Source organism: Schistocerca americana, chromosome 2 (assembly GCF_021461395.2).
Source record: "Schistocerca americana isolate TAMUIC-IGC-003095 chromosome 2, iqSchAmer2.1, whole genome shotgun sequence".
In the NCBI taxonomy this organism is placed as follows: Eukaryota; Metazoa; Arthropoda; class Insecta; order Orthoptera; family Acrididae; genus Schistocerca; species Schistocerca americana.
Window position 1 is genome coordinate 320,659,959 of NC_060120.1, and position 19,801 is coordinate 320,679,759.

Consider the following 19,801-nt stretch of genomic DNA (forward strand, 5'->3'; position numbering starts at 1 on the left):
TGTAAGGCAAAGGTAATTTTCGTTTAATGAACAACCACTCAAGTTCACATTTTAATCAACTGTCACTACCGGTTGCGGCTGAATTAGGTCATCTTCAGATTCAACGCTGAAACACGGGAGTGCTGGTGTGCGTCGTTACACCGCAGACTCAGTAAGCTTCAGGTAGCCCGCCCCAGTCACTGACCGAATGAGCTGCTTCTCAGATGGAAGAAGTGGAAGGGGCTGACGAGCTCCAGCAGGAACATGCCCAATCAAGTAGTTTGGTGTTCAACTCCAGAAAGCATTTGTTCTTCTGCTGTTCAGTACAGTACTTCAAGCTGATACAAAACATAACTAATGATTCTGAACGACAGAGATAGGTATAGGGACAGCTTTGGCGAGTGTTTAGATTTATAGGCCAATTTGTAGTGGACTGTAGTGGTAACAGTTACATATAACTTGCATAAAAACACAGAACAGCTGAAAATTTTAAATCACCTTCCGATAAAAAAGGATCGTGTGTAACCCAGCTATCTCTGCTCGTGCACGAGACTCAGAAGGTGGTGGAGACCAGCCACCTCCCTGGTTGAAGACACCTTTTTTTTTTTTTTTTTTAACGTAAGGCGTTCGATAAAGTTTCAAACTGCAGCCTATTGCACAAAATACGAGCGTAAGCAATATCAGACCAGATGTGTGACTAAATTCAAGAGTCTGTAGGAAGCAGAACACATGTCATGCTCGATGGACAGAAGCCTTCAGATGTAACAGTAATTTTGGGCGCGCCCCGAGGGAGTGTTATAGAATCATTACTGTTCACAATATATGTAAATGCCTTAGTAGATGAAGTAGGAAGTTCCATTAGGCTTTTAGCGAATTATGCTGTAAAATATAGAGAAGCTGCGACGCTATAAAATTATAGCGAAATTCAGGAAGACCGGCAGAGGATCGGTAATTGGTCCAGGGAGTGGCAGCTGACCAACAACATAAACAAATGTAGCGTATAGGGAATACATAGACATTAAGACCCTTTATTGTATCATCACAGTTGCAGAACAATCACTGGAAGTCGTTACTTCTATAAAATGTCTGGCTGTTTGCGTACGGGTCAGTTTGAAGTGGAAGGACCTCACTTAACTAACCGCTGATAAGGCAGATGGCAGAATGAGATTCATTAGAAATATCCTCAGGAAATTTGGTGCATCTGGAAAGGAAGTAGCTTAGAAAGCTCTCGTTAGACCAACACTTCAATATTGCTCCTCATTCTGGGATCCGAAACAGATGTCATTAATAGAGAGAGAAGATTCAAAGAAGAACAGCACGTTTCGTTACAGGTTAATTTTGGTAAGCACAAAAGCCTCACGGAAGTGCTCAGCCAACAACAATGGCAAACGCGGCCAGAAAAGTGTTCTACATTAAGATAGGTTCTGCACTTAAAATTCCGACAGTGTACGTTCCTAGAGGAGTCAAAAAATATATTGCTTCCTCAACGTACATCTCGCGAAAAGAGCATGAAGATAAAATTAATGAGTTTCAAGCCCACACGGAGGCTTACCGGAAACTGTTTCTCACGCGCAACATTTGCCACTGCAATAGGAAGGGGGGCGGGAGGGGGGGGAGAGGGAGTGACAGTGATGTACAAGGTACCCTCCGCCACGCACCTCAAAGCGGCTGACAGAGTACAGATGCAGTTGTAGATCTCAGTCTGTAAGTATGGACGTAGTTGAAATTAATGGCACGTAACTCTTCACTCCAAAGGCGTATCGTTTTAACTCCTTTATGCACCGTCTTCGGTGCCCAGTCACACTGAGTATCTTCTACGACCGTTGACGAGCAATATCCTTTGAGACAACACGAAACAGAAAACAGCACCAACTCGAGCCTAGTCTTTGTTCAGAAAACAATACGTCTGAAAGCATAGAGGTATGCGGCAGCGAAGAGTCGATTCAAAATAATGTAAATGGAAAGACCCGAGTACGTCGAACAGTAGATCCTGATGCTACGCTTCCTTCTGCTGCGGCTTCAGTCCAGTGCGCCAAGACCAGGAGTCGCGGCTGAATACCTTCACACAGACCTCTGTCTGCTTCAGAATGGGACTGCCCAGTAGCAGTCACACACTCGGAACCTAATTTACGCGCTACATGGAGAGCGCCGTTTATTGCCACCACTTGATTTGCTGCTCGACGCATATGCAGCTCGCACCTTTGTGCCGGGGTTCTCGCCGGAACCATATCACCGTAAATCTTCTGTGGTGGCGACAAGACACGCTTTGTGTGGTCTAACGCGAGCTGTAGGGCTACACGAGGCAATCAGTGACGTGCGAGATATGGCTGCTGCTTGCATGCCTAAGTTCAAGCATCTGTGCAATGGAATAACAATCTCAGTAGGAGCTGATATATTTGAATACACGGGATTTGATAAGTAACTTAAACAAAGGCACCTAGTGTTGAAAGTTGTAGGAAGAGAGGGTATGACTGCATGATTCTTTATAATGTGTGTGTGTGTGTGTGTGTGTGTGTGTGTGTGTGTGTGTGTGTGAGAGAGAGAGAGAGAGAGAGAGAGAGAGAGAGAGAGAGAGAGAGAGAGACAGACAGACAGACAGACAGAGACATGGTTGATACTGAAATACTGCTAGAGCATCCACTTCATACGTTCATAAAATTTTCGTCCAATCTCGAGCGACTGGTGGAGTGGAGTGTTATCGGTCAGAGTCATGATTAATCTAAGAATAGTTGCTACGTTTCTCTGAAACTGTTTAGGGAATTTACAAAGTAAATCTATAACGAAAATTTCAGATCCTTCACGGAGGGTATTATTATTATTATTATTACTATAATAATTATTATTATTATCTTCTTGTTGGAGATGTGATACATCTTTGCAGCTAAATAGAAGCCTCGTAGTAACCATGACATAAGCGTTTCTCTTTCTTCTCATTCACGAAGCATCATCAGTGTGTAAGGCGTCAGGCAAATCCAACACCTTCCATGAAAACCCTGACATGATAGCAAATCCGGCAGTAGCTCCAAATAAATCCTGACATTAAATTAACCAAAGTAATTCGATCAACGAGTGAGCAAATGGAATACCACAGACTAGCACAAGAACGCCTAAATGCATCTCATACCTTCCCACCGTGAAACAGAGGCAGTTCTGAGGGGAGAAACGAGAACAGAAGCCGAGAGCAGAATCGTGTAGGCTAGGAAGCCCTACGATAAGGGACGGACACCCACGTCGCTAGCCGACCGCGAAAACCACCCCCAGCCCATGTTAAACGATAGAGCCCTCCAGAAGAACAATATAGATCTTACGATAACACTAAAAGGGCCACACCTGCTGCAAGTTTTAGCGTGAGACTTTTTCGCGTCTCTATTACGTTGCAAAAGTTTAAAAACATTGCCCCACCACGAAAAGTATAACGTTTGTCATTGGATAGACAGAATTTTGTAGGCGGAGCTTAAGGTTAACATTGAGACCCTGATTGGTCAGTTGAAACCACAGACAGATAGCTTTTTTTGAACCAACTTCGGTAAATTGTAGTAAGGAGAAGTTAGGAGAGAGTTGCTTCCGAGATGGCCAGATTGTGTGGAGCTGTGCTGCCCGCCGCCCCCTGACGCTGCTTAAACACCGACAAGGTAATGAAAGCTCACGATGCCGCATTTTTGAGCGCATGAGGCCTCACTCAGAACTGCAGAAGTCTCATCTGTTACATCCCCTTTTTGCATAATACTAGTGTCGATCGTCAATTGAAGCTCATGGTGTTCACATTTGCTACTTGAAGTAAAAATCTGAAACGCGATGATTTTTCTGTTATATAATTATTGAGAAGCCACATCAGCCACTGTAATTTACGACAAGTTAGATAAGTAATTAAAGATAATTCAGGGTCACTGTAGACCATTTTGATAATTTTCTCTTTTATGAAACTTAACTTAAACCTAGATTATAGATGTGATATGGCATAGGTCATCCTTCGATCCATTGTAGAACTTGGAAACCCATTCAGGGAATATTCGTTCACGTTTTTGTTGAACGCAGTTGGTTTTTATCATCCTGTATTAAAATATTTCCTTTTATCAATAGCGCAATTTATAAACAATGTTTTGTGCGTATAATAAAATTTCCAATGGTAAGCTTAACTGCTTTTTCGACGTTATTTTACCAGCTAACTAAAAATAGGAAAGCCTTGAACCCCTTCCACTAAATTTAGTTAGTATTAAGATTCTTTTACAGGGTGTGCAGTGGAGCTGACGCTGAAATCATTAAGTATTTGATTATATTATCGCTAGTCTCTCTGAACCCTTCTGAACTCTACATGTCATGTGTGGTCTGGCGTCTCCTTACCAGCAACAGGTCCCAGGTGCAAACTAGTCAATTCCCTAAAAAACACGCTCAGAGCGTCGTTGCGCGAAAGTGGTAGGGAGGCACGACTTAGAACAGACAGACACCACGCAGAATGTTAGAAGTGGCGATTTTTTAGCTCTTGTTATCACTGGTGTGGCGCTTTGGAATTCTGTCTCGCTGTCCTGCGTATGACTGGATCTTCGATTTTCGGCTTTTGCGAATACGTTTCATCGAAACACGTCACATTCACTGTATTATTCAAAAAAGATTTTTACTCAAGAATGAAACAATGGAAAAAATATTGCTCTGGCTATATGCGTTGATTAACAAAAGAAACGCTCTTCCTATAAATTATCAACACGTCTGATGAAACATATTTTTCAGTATGAACTATAAACAAAGGGTCAGATGATAAATTAGAAGATTTAGATATTGTCAAAAATAAAACAAAAAATCGATTGAATAAGTCAAAACGAGGGCAATATGCTATGTAGTATGACCTGTACCTACATAACTTTCATGGCAATTATTACTTAGATGTATCTCATAATGTTTTTATCGATGCCATACAGTGACCATAAAATACCAAAAAATACAATGCCCACCTTCCTTCATCCGTCGTGGGTAATTTTGCTTCCAAGACAGCAGAAATCCTTAACTTCGGTTACTTCGTAGTCAGCAACTTTGATATTAAATTTCTCGTTTCTTTCATTTCAGCTACTTTTCATTACTTTCGTCTTTCCACGATTTACTCTCATTCTATATTCTTTACTCATCTGACTGTTTATTCCATTCAACAAGTCCTGTAATTCACTTTCACCTTCACTGAGGATAGCAATGTCACCAGCGAATCTTATCATTGATAAGCTTTCATCCTGGCCTTCAATCCCACTCTTGAATCTTTCTTTAATTTCCGTCACTGCTTCATCGACGTACAGGCTGAACAATAGAACTGCATCCCAGTCTTACACTCTGTTTAATACGAGTATTTCGGTCTTGGACTTCCACTCTTGTTGTTTCCTCTAGGTTCTAATAAATATTATATAGTACCCGTCTTTCCCTATAGCTTACTCCTTTTTTTCTCTCAGAAATTCGATTCTCTTCACCACTATATATAGTCGTATGCTTTCTCCTGGTCGACAAATGGTGTTAACGTGTCTTGATTTTTCTTCAGTTTTGCGTTCATTTTCAAGCGCAACGCCAGGACTGCCTCTCTGTTGCATTTACCTTTCCTGCAGGCAAACTGATATTCATCGGACAGATCGCCCAATTTTCTTTTCCCTTCTTAAGTATAACATTCTTGTCACCAACTTACATGTCTCAACTTTTAAACTGATTGTGTGACAGTTCTCGCAGCTATCAGTTCCCGCTCTGTTTGCAATTGCAGAGGCGATATTTCTCCGAATGTTTGATGGCATATTGGAAGTGTAACAGGCTCTATACACCAACATGAATAATCGTTTAGCTCCCACTTCCCCTCAATGACTTTAGAAATTCTGATGGAATGTTGTCGCTCTCTTCTGACTTATTGGTTCCTAGGTCTTCCAAAGCTCTTTTTAATTCTGACTCTAATACTTGATCTGCCGCTTCCAAATCGACTCCCATCTCTTCTTCTATCACATCATTATATAATTACTGTCCATTCATAGGGGACTTCATTGTACTCCTTTCATATACCTGCTTTTTCTCGTGCCTTTTACAGTAAAGTTTCCATTGCGCTCATAATATTGCTACGCTTGGTTTAAATTCCACCGAAGATTATTCTTTCTTATATACTGGGTCAGTAATTCTAACGATAATTTCTTTTTCTATTTCTTCACCTTTTCCTGCAGGCATTACGCCTTTGCTTCCTTGCACTTCTTATTTATTTTATTCCTAAGTGATTTTTGTTGATGTATTTCTGTCCATCGACGAACATTTTTATACTGTTTTCCTTTGTCGATGAATGGAAGTATATCTTGTGTTAAGCAAGGTTAGTTCACAGCTACCTTCTTACTACCTTTGTTTGTCTTTCCAACTTCTGTGATTGCTCTTTTTACAGATGTCCACTTTCCTTCAAGTGAACAAATTACTTTGTTATTCTTTATCGCAGTATCCGCATCTCTGGCAAACTTAAAACACGTCTCTTCCTTCCACATTACTTCAGTATTTCGCTCCTTTTTACATTGACTATTCCGTACGATTTTCATAAACTTCAGCCTACTCTTCATCATCACTATTGTGGTCTGAGTCTGCATCTACTCCTGGAGACGCCTTACAGTTTCGAAATCTCTGTGGAGATGCCTTACAGTCCAAAGTCTGGTTTCGGAATCTCTGTCTGGCCACGATGTAATCCAGTAGGAATCTTTCCCTGTCTTAGGGCCCTTACCAAGCGTACCTGCTCCTCTTGTGTTTATTGAACAGAGAGTGCGTTAATGGTAGCTGAAATTTATTAAAGAACTGAATTGGTCTTTCTCCTCTCTCACTGCTAGTGCCAAGCCCTTATTCGCCCTTAACCCTTTCTTCTACACCTTCCCCTACAACCGTATCCCATTCCTCTACAACTTTTAGATTTTCATCGCTCATCGCCATTTACGTACTGAATTACCCTCATATACTTCATCTAGCTCTTCATCTTCCGCTTGCGATGTTTGCACGAATATCTGAACTATTGTTGTCGGTGTTGGTTTGCTGTCGATTCTGATATGAGAACAACCGTATTACTAAACTGTTCACAGTAACAGCCTCTCTGCCCTGCCTTCCTATTCATAACGAATCCTACACCCGTTATACCATTTGCTGCTGTTGTTGATATTCCCCTATACCCCTCTGATCAGAAATCCTTGTCTTATTTTCATTTCATTTCACTGCCTCCTTTGTGAATGTAATCAAGAGGAGCAGACAATTGAACATTTAGTCCAACGCTGTCCACTTCATTCATACCCTGGAATTCCCGGCGACTTGTTCACTCTCACACCTAGCTTAATTAATTGGCTGAAAAACACGGACTTTAAGGTTTAATATTGCCTTTTATCATATGTATATTGTATAAAATCACTTGCCTTGTAGCAACTGTACATTTTATAAAATCAACATACGATTAAATAAACTGACTCCTCTATATTTAGATTGACCTTACGATTTATCTGAATAGATAACTGCTTCTTTACCACGTTCAAACATCTGACATGCCATGCTCCAATTCTTAGAACGCTGTCGTTTCGTTGGGTATTCAGTCTTATTCTTATGGTTATCCCCCCTCCCCCAAACCGGCAGTCCCCTCCAAGGAATGCGAATGGGGGACTACCGTGGAATCGTTTGCCAGTCGAGAGATCATGGTGACTGTTTTTCATTTACAGGCTACATGTTCTTAAGATACATCTTATGTGCTTAATACAGCAGTTTGCATTGCCTTCTGACTCCTCGTGCCATTCATAATTACTGATCACTCCACCTCTTCTGGGAAATTGCCCATCAAAAGGGGAAGGAAGTGCCCTGAACCTCTGTCCCTTCTTCACCCTCTAAGACATGTCCGTTGGAGAACGAGGATGCCATCTTATGTCAGAAGCCTTTGGCAAACACTGTTGACGATTTCTATTGAAAATTTCATCAGTGACTAGGATCGAAAGTGGGATCTATGGCGTTTTGACTACTAGATCAGGGGTCTCTCCCTCACCCATTTTAAGTGACCGTTCTTTCCAAATCTGCCACGTGACTGATATAAAACCAGCATGAAAAACAGATGAAATCGGAAAATTAATACTCATCGATAAACAGGATCCCAGTGATTTCTGGTTTTCAACTGAAAGGAGTATACTGGGGCACATTTGTATAACACCGCAGACCCAGGTATACTGCTAGTGTTGGTGTAAGAGAGCGCTTGGCGCTCAGTTGGAGGTAGCTGTCTGTGATGTAAAAGCCGGCCGGAGTGGCCATGCGGTTCTGGGCGCTACAGTCTGGAGCCGAGCGACCGCTACGGTCGCAGGTTCGAATCCTGCCTCGGGCATGGATGTGTGTGATGTCCTTAGGTTAGTTAGGTTTAAATAGTTCTAAGTTCTAGGCGACTGATGACCTTCGAAGTTAAGTCGCATAGTGCTCAGAGCCTTTTTTTTTTGTGATGTAAAGACGGTGGACTAGGCTGTCTTTGTGGTGCTGTGTGAAGCCACCAAGTGTTAGATTAATTTAGGTACGTCAATATTGTTGATCATGGAAGCCCAAGTCTTCATGCAAGCAAGGTAAAGATGTTAAATAATTATGATTTCTCTTCTTGCCAGCGCATTAGTATAGATGAGTTGGCTGATAATTTGTAATTGGTGAGTAACTGCAGAATGTACGTAAACTGTTTTGGTAAAAAGCTAGTTAGATATTTCATTTTTGTAATGTTTCTAAGGTTTGTTAACAGAGTTATATGTCATTTGATGATTTGCACTTATAGTGGTTTAATGAAGTTAGATAATACTGGCTGTTTGAATCTCATTGTTTGTGAATCATATCTGAGTAATGTGACTTCAATTGTTAGATGTCTTTCAGAAGACAAAGTTAGCTTGCAATATAATTTTTACTAAAAAATATCATTGTTAGTAATTCACCAGAATCAGTACCGCTTCTCTGTCCAGGTCATATATTTTTAAAGAAGTTAGATTTTCTCAAATTTATCAGCCAAAAGAATTTCATGTGCGTTTCAAAGTATTATAGTCAGCACTGCACCTCGTTGAGCCTGTAGCTAGCATATTTATATTTTTTATGAGAGACCAGAATATATTTCTTTATTGGTACTGGGAGATGCATTGTCCAATCAATTCGTGTAAATATTTGCTAACAACAACACAGAGTAAGCACACCACTTGCACTTACAACACGCAACACGACAATTCGAATTCAGTACCCACTCCACAGCTCAAAGTTTCATTCAACATAATGTACAGAAACAAAAATAAAAAGAACATTACATAACTAATATACATTACATCTTCATTCTGAACTGCATGTTCACCCCAACAATATGCCACCATGAAAGTGTACTGTGCTGACGTGTAAGGGAATAGACACCCAGCAGGCCACATTATCTGTGGGGGGGTGGTGGGGCAGGGAAGGCGCCTCAGGAGAATTTTGGGAGGGGACTCACCGACAGCTGGGAGGGTCAACGCCATGTGGGCGGACTGGCCGGTGCGTTGAGGTAGCCGCCCCTGGGCGCCAAACAGCAAGCGTCACAGTGCACATACTATCACCTGCGCTGCTGGGACACTGGCGGAGAGTGTTGTAACAACCTGCATGTGGAAGGAGGCAGTGCGCCGTTTTTGGCAAGACCAAGAAGAACGCTTCTGTGAACAGAATGGTAGAAAAGAGGGCTTGTAGCAAACACATTGAATGCTACAGATAACATCTGAAAATGCAGTGAGGGCTATGGGGATTAGGACACCTTTGAGGGCATGGGATGCCACCATCTACCTCATGCAGTGCCAGATGAAGTTATTTGGATTAATTCTGGAAACATTACTGGACGTACCAGCGATCCAATTGTAATATTTGAAAATAATTATAACAGTCTAGGTTGCAATGCACATTTATTCATAGGTGACCGATTTCTATCATTGCAAGACCGTTTACAGAAGTAGGCATTTTGATGAAAAATGACTGTGTAGTCGACCGTCATTCACCGATTCCTGCTGCATACACAGCAATTCTCCATTAAAATGGTTAGGTCTGGAAATGTAGTTGCAATGACCGAAGCGGGCTACCTTTGAATAAATGTGCATTGCGATCTGCACCTTAATAATTATTTTCGAAATGCCACTCACGATGTGTGGGCCGCAGCAACTGGGTAACATAAATCGTTTAAGATTTAGATAAAGAAACATGCCTTAACTACAGACGTGCAACCTGATCGGTATAGACAGAAACAGGAGGAGAAGAGGACACAGATTTCCAGCACCAAGAATTAGGAAGCGTGTTACTGGTTAACTGCCTGAAGCAATAGTTAGATAAGGGGAACAGCTTCATTTAAGACATTATTTCACGGGTCGATACTGGGAATATCCACGAGTCAAGCAATCGGAATTATGTGACGAGCGACAAATACTGATAAATGAATCTTCCTTATAAGAAACATAAAGTACATAATCACTTCTACTGCAGAATCGGCGTGATTTTTCCGGTCGAGCATCCTTGCAGCTAGGTGCCTCTTTGAGCCGACTTGATGAGTTGGGGCCTTCTGCTTCCGGATGATTTCAACTTAGCTACTGACGCAAGTTGTTGGTACGAAACCAACGACTGTTTTCGCAGCCACCTGAGCGTCCGCCTGCAGACTGACATGGTGTGATCTAGCCACGACAGCGAGACAAACTGTAGTAACACTCGAATCATTTTCACAGACTTTCAGTAGTTTTAGGCTTCATTTTGAAGTCATGCTTGTACTTCCACGATCAATATGCTTTCAGCTCCAACCATACCCTTCTAAGCGCTGCCTTTTAATAGTAAACTTTTGGCAATCACGGTATGACTACATGAATTTAATTGTTTTGTTCTTATACGTGTTCATTAGAATCTGACACCATATCTCTTAACTTGACTTGCAAAGGCATTAATTTAGCTTTGTCAGTTGTTGTCAGATCATTTATTATGCATTTTAATGTAAAGAAACTGAATTATTGTGATCCTTGCTTAATTTCATAGGTAACGAATTCCTTGCTCATTTTCTTAGTAGGGTGACGATATACGTCAGATCAGCAAGGCCACTTTGAATGGCTCTAGTTAACATCCTCGCATCATACACTTACACCCATTACAGAGAGAAAGAAAGACATAGTTCTCATAAGTTCCATCACTTTGAAAAGGTCTCTGATTGCTTTTAGGTAACAAGTAGCTTTGCTCTTTCCCGGCCTTCTATTGACTTCTACATTACCGCAAGCGATCTTATGGTCTGTGGCTGAGGGTAGTTTGTGGCCCACTATCACTTAGCCCCTTTCCTGTTCCAGTCACGAATGGTGTGCAGGAAGATTACTGGTAATCCTCCATGCGGACTCGAATCTCTCTAATTTTACTTTTATTGTCTTTTCGCAATATTTACGTAGCAGAAAGCAGTTTGTTGGTTGGCTCTTCTATGAGCATACTCTTTCGATGTTTTAACGCATTTCGTGATGCACAACGCCTCTTTTGCAGCATATGTCACTGAAGTTGGTTCTGTGTCTCTGTGACGGTTACAGGCTTGAGACGAACTCCCTTTCTTCGGATCTTGTCTATATCATCCTTCAGTTCTATATGGTATGGGTGCCAGAGTGACGAGCAATATTCGAACGTCGGTGGAACGAGGGTGACGTAAGCTGCTTCCTTTGCGGTTCGAGTACGCATTTTGACTATTCTTCCAGTAAATCTCGGTTTGGTATCTACATTTCCTACGACCGATTTTATTTGGTGTTTCCGCTTTAAATAGCTCCAAGCCCATACTCCCAAATAATTAATGGTGGTTTCAATCTGGTGAAGTAACTTCATGTTACACTACTGGCCATTAAAATTGCTGCACCATGAAGATGATGTGGTACAGACGCGAAATTTAACCGGCAGGAAGAAGATGCTGTGATATGCAAATGATTAGCTTTTCAGAGCATTCACACAAGGGTGGCGCCGGTGGCGACACCTACAACGTGCTGACATGAGGTAAGTTTGCAACCGATTTCTCATACACAAACAGCAGTTGACCAGCGTTACCTGGTGAAACGTTGTTGTGATGACCCGTGTAAGGAGGAGAAACGCGTACCATCACATTTCCGACTTTGACAAAAGTCGGATTGTAACCTATCGCGATTGCGGTTTATCGTATCGCGACATTGCTGCTCGCGTTGGTTGAGATCCAATGACTGTTAGCAGAATATGGCATTAGTGGGTTCAGGAGGGTAATACGGAACGCCGTGCTGGATCCCAACAGCCTCGTATCACTAGCAGTCGAGATGACAGGCATCTTATCCGCATGGCTGTAACGGATCGTGCAGCCACGTCTCGATCCCTGAGTCAACGGATGGGGACGTTTGCAAGACAACAACCATCTACACGAACAGTTGGACGACGTTTGCAGTAGCATGAATTATCAGCTCGGAGACCATGGCTGCGGTTACCCTTGACGCTGCATCACAGACAGGAGAGTCTGCGATGGGGTACTCAACGACGAACCTGGGTACACGAATGGCAAAACGTCATTTTTTCGGATGAATCCAGGTTCTGTTTACAGCATCATGACGGTCGCATCCGTGTTTGGCGACATCGCGGTGAACGCACGTTGGAAGCTTGTATTCGTCATCGCCATACTGGCGTATCACCCGGCTTGATGGTATGGCGTGCCACTGGATACAAGTCTCGGTCACCTCTTCTTCGCATTGATGGCACGTTACATTTCAGATGTGATACGACCCGTGGCTCTACCCTTCATTCGATCCCTGCGAAACCCTACATTTCAGCAGGATGATGCACGACCGCATGTTGCAGGTCCTGTACGGGCCTTTGTGGATACAGAAAATATTCGACTGCTGCCTGGCCAGCACATTCTCCAGATCTCTCACCAATTGAAAAAGTCTGGTCAATGGTGGCCGAGCAACTGACTCGTCACAATACGCCAGTCGCTACTCTTGATGAACTGTGGTATCGTGTTGAAGCTGTATAGGCAGCTGTACCTGTACACGCCATCCAAGCTCTGTTTGACTCGATGCCCAGGTGTATCAAGGCCGTTATTATGGCCAGAGGTGGTTGTTTTGGGTACTGATTTCTCAGGATCTATGCACCCAAATTGCGTGAAAATGAATTCATGTGTCAGTTGTAGTATAATATATTTGTCCAATGAATACCCGTTTATCATCTGCATTTCTTCTTGGTGTAATTTTAATGGCTAGTAGTGTATTTTGAAGAAATATTACAATATCTTATGATAGAGAACAAACTTTTCCCCTTACTACGTTTCCTTCTTTCCTTTTGGTTTCATTTCATATTGATCAGTCGTATGTATACGACCTGTCAAGAAGAACAGGAAATTGCAGCCACGTTCTCCGTCCCAAGCAAACACGAAACAATCAAAAGTTTGTACGAAGTATTTAAAGTGATACAATTAGCTGCTGGTGACAATTATCTGGTGTTATGTTAATCGGAGACAAAATTTTTCTCTTCGTCAGCAGATGTGTCTCCTTGTTGGCTACAGCTGTGCCGGAAGAAGTGCCGACACTGGACAGACCTGGCGTGAACTATGGCGCTAGACAACGTTAATAGGCAGATGAGTCTGTGAGGCTGCTGGCGCCAGCACAGCGATAATTAGGAGTCGCGCCAGCAGACGTACGAGCTCTGATTGCCCGGCAGCTGGCGATTAGCTGCTAGCAGGCAGCAGAGGCAGTCCCTGTGGGGACAGCCATCCAGCCGTTGTCGACAGTGAAAGGATGCAGCAGCCTTATACAGAGCCAAGCAGCGAAGAAGTTAAATTCACAAATCCAGTCTCAAGCCCGATGAAGCGTAGCCACAGCGCGGTACTCGTCACATGGTACACAGAATGCCACAGGCGAGGATTTCATAACGTGTCTGAATTGTCAAAATGGATTTGTTGGTTTTCAGTAGTGTCCTGTGCCTTCGATACTCTGCACGATTGTCCAGAGCAGAGCTGCGTCACATACAGCTGTGCATTAGACTGTTACAACCGAAACAGATCACATTGCAGTGAAATTCAGGTCGGGAGATCGAAATGGTCATATCAGTAGCTGAAATGTTTCTTGCTGAATATATTCGTCCGAAAGAGTAGTCCCCTGCGATATACACTGTTGTGCAAAATTTAAGGGGGGACGTTGATGAAAAAAACACACTATTTCAAAAATGCACCAAATCCACAGTTTTGGAGATATGGCAATGAAATTTTGTACCACTCTTTACATAAAAGTAACACATTTACATATAAAATCCTTTGATTATATATATTCAACTTGTTTTTTGAATGGAATTTGAAGTTTTGTTTTAAAAAAATAATGATGTTCCTTTTCCTCAGGAGGTATTTGAGATATTTCTACAAAAATTTCTCTGTTTCATCTCTTTATATGTTGTTAGCTTCTCTCATGAGGTTTTTGGAATAGGTCAAATAGGAGGCTATTCATATTTTTTTAATTGTAGTCCCACAAGTACAATTTTAAATTTATGCAAAATTCCAAGCACTTTGCCCCATATCTCAACTTATAATCAGAATTTCAAAATTTGCTCTTGAGGCAACCTTTACTAGGTTTACAGAAATGGCTGTACAAAATTTAATGATTCTAGCTTTCATAGAATCTGAGGAAAAGGTACATAAACTTTAAAAAACAAACCTTTCAGGAAACGCAATTTAAAGTACAACCTAACTTTTTTCCTTATGTCACTTCTTCAGAAGACACCACATTTGTACTCTGGGTCGTCTTTCCCTTAAAGGCTTCTCTTCTGGTTTCTTGTTGTCTGTCTTCTTTCCTTTACCAGGCTTCAACTGACTTTTCAGCTGCAGAGACGCACTGTAAATCTATTTTTCTCAGTATGTCTTGAGTAAAATTTCCTATCTTGAAGCCCATTATCTCTAATATCTTCATCCTCCCGGCGTTCCCATCCCATCATTAAATACAATAACTGTATCATAAGTTGCAATTATGACAACTGTAGCAGATGCAAATGTGTTTTTAGGGCATCGTTTCCACACGAATGAATTTAGAGACTCATCTGGGTTTTGGGTTTTGCCATGAATACACTTTTTGAGAAGTGGCAAAGATGATCCATAAAACCAAAGCGTATGTATCACGGCCTCCTAGATGTATCCCGCTCATGTTTGGTGGAAAGTAATACACAGAATCGTTGTTCACTGAGCTGGTGTTGAGGTGCTGCTTCAAAACGTGGGCGTGGCAGGGAGACCGCGTCACACTTTAAATTAATTTTCAGGCACTTCGGATGCGATTTCAACATTGAAACTTTGGGAACTTATTCTCCATGAGTTTTACTAACAAATGAAAAATAAATCGAAAATTGACATTTTTGGTCAATATCATCAACCCCCCCCCTTAAGGACAGAAGTAACTTTCGCATATTATGTCCCTGTCAAGAAACACAACTCGACGAAACTTCTCCCATACATGGAAATGACTGCTGCAGTACAGTGCAGAACAGTAGAGAAGGTAATTGCAAGAAATACGCAATGACACGAACAGAAATGACACTTGTATTCAAAGGCAAAAATTACTCTAAAGTCCCTGCGATTTATGATGGTCACCTGGACATAACAAAAGGCGGAACTCGGTATTTAGTACCCTATGTGACCACTGCGGCGGAAGTGCATGCTCTGAAACGTGCCCCATGCTGGCCACAAGATTCGTAAAGAGTTTTTACGACGCGCGTTCCATTCTTCCACCAGTGCAGCTGACGTCTGCTGGAGGGTCGTTTGTGCATTTGGACGTCTCACCAACGTATCCCATATGTACTAGATGGGATATGAGCCGGGGAAACAGGTATATGGGGTATATCATAATTAAGGTCGTTAACGCATACAGTTGAAAGTACACGACAGCATAAGCAAAAAAGTTCCACTAAACATAGATCCGCAAACGAAACGGCTACGAGATAATCTCGACTTTGTAGTTAACAGTCACCGCTATCTTGATTCGGCGCACCCGTCACGCTAGTTAGGAAAAAGGTAACAGCTGCGCACAACATTAAGAAATTTATTATAGACACTTTGTGGATGTGCAGATGTTCTGAATGAAAATGACAGCCGTTACATGACTGTATTCGTAGTCAGATGAGGTGTTCAATGTATCATCCTTGTACTCCGAAAAAAATGGCTCTGAGCACTATGGGACTCAACTTCTGAGGTCATTAGTCCCCTAGAACTTAGAACTAGTTGAACCTAACTAACCTAAAGACATCACACACATCCATGCCCGAGGCAGGATTCGAACCTGCGACCGAAGAGGTCTCGCGGTTCCAGGCTGCAGCGCCTAGAACCGCACGGCCACTTCGGTCGGCTTGTACTCTGACGCAGGCCCGTACCTATAGCCGCAATGTGTTTCGAATCATTAATCATTTCGAAACTTTTGACAAGCATTGACAAGTCTCTGCTCCAGTTCTTCAGCCACGTTAACAAAGTGGCGTACGCTATACCATGGCCTTAAACGCAGAAGACGATGGGGTTCACATCAGGTGATCTTGGATGCTATAATACAGGACCTACTCGCCCATCCATCTTAGGCTGCTTGGTGCGTTAGATGTAGTCTCACCACGGCACGAAAATGAGCCGGCGCTCCATCATGCATGTACCACATTCTTTGGCGTTACCCTGAGGGAACATCCTCAAACAATCCTGCAAGACAATGTCGCAGAAATCGTGCACTGAGTTTGTTTGGTAACATGTATTGACCAATAAGACGACAACCTAGTACCACTAACCACACATTCAATAAGGAACGTTGCTGATTTGGAGACTCACGCACAACGTGTGAATTGGAGCCTAGATGTCTCCAAATTTGCGACTTCAACATCGTCACGAGAGAACCCTCTTTCATCCCCCCAACAAAATTAAATTGTAACGTTTGTTATTGCATCCACTGAGAGAACGTTAGTATAGGAAAAATGTCCGTCTCACTAACACACTGGCCCCAACGGACTTGGTACGGTCACCTTGCTTTGCGGTGCATTATTGTCAAGACACTCCTTTGTCTCACTGCAGGAATCTGGGTTTCGAGTCTCCTTGTCGAGGTTCCTGCAGAGTGTTAGACTGATTCCAGCACCACAACTTCAGGCACAGGTTCTTTCGTGCAGGTCTGCGGGCTCCCGCACCGTGTCTACAGCTCACAGTACCTTGGAGGTTTTGATGCTCCCTTGTAAACTTCCGATTCTTGGGGTGTCTTCGGGCAGAACCGTGCAGCCTCCCGTGCGTTGCCGTTAGCCCCACCACAAATTTAAATGCATATCCCAATACTCACTGTTACTGTATTGTACCATGTTAGCATCAACACTCGGAAAAAACAAGTGACTCTCCGCAAACAAATGACGTGAATGCCACTCTGATTGTGTACTCTGCTGTGTACAACATCAAGTCCCGAAAATGTAAACAAAGACCACACAATGGACCGTCGTGTGGTCTTTAAACAGAATCACGTCAGTTGTGGCTGGTAACCACAAAGTCACAATTGCAGACCTACGTTTATTGAGACTTTTTCGCTTCTAGTGTCGTTTACTTTCAACTGTCTAAGTTTAAGCCATCAATTATGCTACATCCTGTACAATGTTCTTTTATTAATGAAAGAATTGTCACAAGTAAATTTAAAACTGACAGATGATATTTAGTCATGACAGGTGTACATGCATCTGAATAAGAGAAGAAAATAGAAACAAAACTGTTCGTGACCTACAAGAAGCGGTCCTAAAAAAAGAAACCAAAAAAACATCAGGTTCTCATTTGTGGATTTTTAAATGCTATAATAGGTAATATACCTGTCTCAGGAGCTGTGGGTACATTTTGAGAAACACGCATGAACTAAATGGTGAACAACATGGACAGTTTTAAACCTTTAACCAGCTTAAAATTATTAACACATATTTTTAAGAAGAAAAAGGTACATAACATAACAGGGAGTGCTATGGGTTGTCGATCTTTAATAAACTGTTTAATCACAAAAGACAGAATACGTACACCGAAAAACTGATATCTGTTCTAACCACATTCCAGAATCAAGTTCCAGAACGTAATGGCGCTGATTCTTCATTGTAAGTAACTAAAACATCTTCCGGGAGTAGACAACATTGCATTAGCACTACTGACAGCCTTGGGAGAGCCAGCCCTGACAAAACTCTACCATCTGATGAGCAAGATATATAAGACAGGCGAAATACCCTCGGACTTCAAGAAGAATATAATAATTCCAGTCCCGAAGAAAGCAGGTGTTGGCAGATGTAAAAATTACAGAACTGTCACTTTAATAAGTCTCGGCTGCAAAATACTGCCACGAATTCTTTACAGACGAATGGAAAAACTGGTAGAAATTCCGGAGAAATGTTGGAATACGTGAGGCAATACTGGCCCTATGATTCATATTAGAAGATAGATTAAGGAAAGACAAACCTACGTTTTTAGCATTGTAGACTTAGGGGAAGCTTTTGACAATGTTGACTGGAATACTCTCTTTCAAATTCTGAAAGTCTCAGGGATCAAATACAGGGAGTGAAAGGCTATTTACAATTTGTACAGAAACGAGATGGCAGTTGTAAGAGTCGAGGAGCATGAAATGGAAGCAGTGGTTGGAAAGTGAGTGAGACAGGGTTGTAGCCTATCCCCGATGTTATTCAATCTGTATATTGAGCAAGCAATAAAGGAAACAAAAGAAACATTCGGAGTAGGTATTAAAATCCATGGAGAAGAAATAAAAACTTTGAGGTTCGCCGAAGACATTGTAATTCTGTCAGAGACAGCAAAGGACCTGGAAGAGCAGTTGAACGGAATGGGCAGTGTCTTGAAAGGAGGATATAAGATGAACTTCAACAAAAGCAAAACTAGGATAATGGAATGTAGTCGAATTAAGTCGGGTGATGCCGGGGGAATTAGGTTAGAAAATGAGACACTTAATGTAGTAAAGGGGTTTTGCTATTTGGGGAGCAAAGTAACTGATGATGGTCGAAGTAGAGGGGATATAAAATGTAGACTGGCAATGGCAAGGAAAGCGTTTCTGAAGATGAGAAATTTGTTAACATCGAGTTTAGATTTAAATGTCAGGAAGTCGTTTCTGCAAGTATTTGTATGGAGTGTAGCCATGTATGGAAGTGAAACGTGGACGATAAATAGTTTAGACAAGAAGAGAATAGAAGCTTTCGAAATGTGGTGCTACAGAAGAATGCTGAAGATTAGATGGGAATAATACATAACTAATGAGGAGGTACTGAATAGAATTGGAGAGAAGAGAAATTTGTGGCACAACTTGAGTAGAAGAAGGGATTGGTTGGTAGGATATGTTCTGTGGGATCAAGGGGTCACCAATTTAGTATTGGAGGGCAGCGTGTAGGGCAAAAATCGTAGAGTCAGACCAAGAGATGAATACACTAAGCAGATTCAGAAGGATGTAGGTTGCAGTAGATACTGAGAGATAAAAACGCTTGCACAGGATAGAGTATCATGGAGAGCTGCATCAAACCAGTCTCTGGACTGTAGACCACAACAACATAATTTACGCTTAAAATTTCCGACACAGATGTTGTCTACTTGTTTGCAATAAAGTACAAAAAACAAAAAAAGATGCACCGTGAAGGAATTATGCGAATGTGACGGAAATCAGTAGATGTGATGTACATGTACGGACGAACTAAAAAGTACAATTTATGAAGAACTGGGTGACTTATTCAAGAGAAAGGGCTTCACAAATTGAGTAAGTCAATAACGCGGTAGTCCACCTTTGGCAAGCAGTTACCCAGGTTAACGTTGATTCATCAACTAGTTGGATGTTTTCCTGAGAGAAATTGTGCCACATTCTGTCCAACTGGTGGG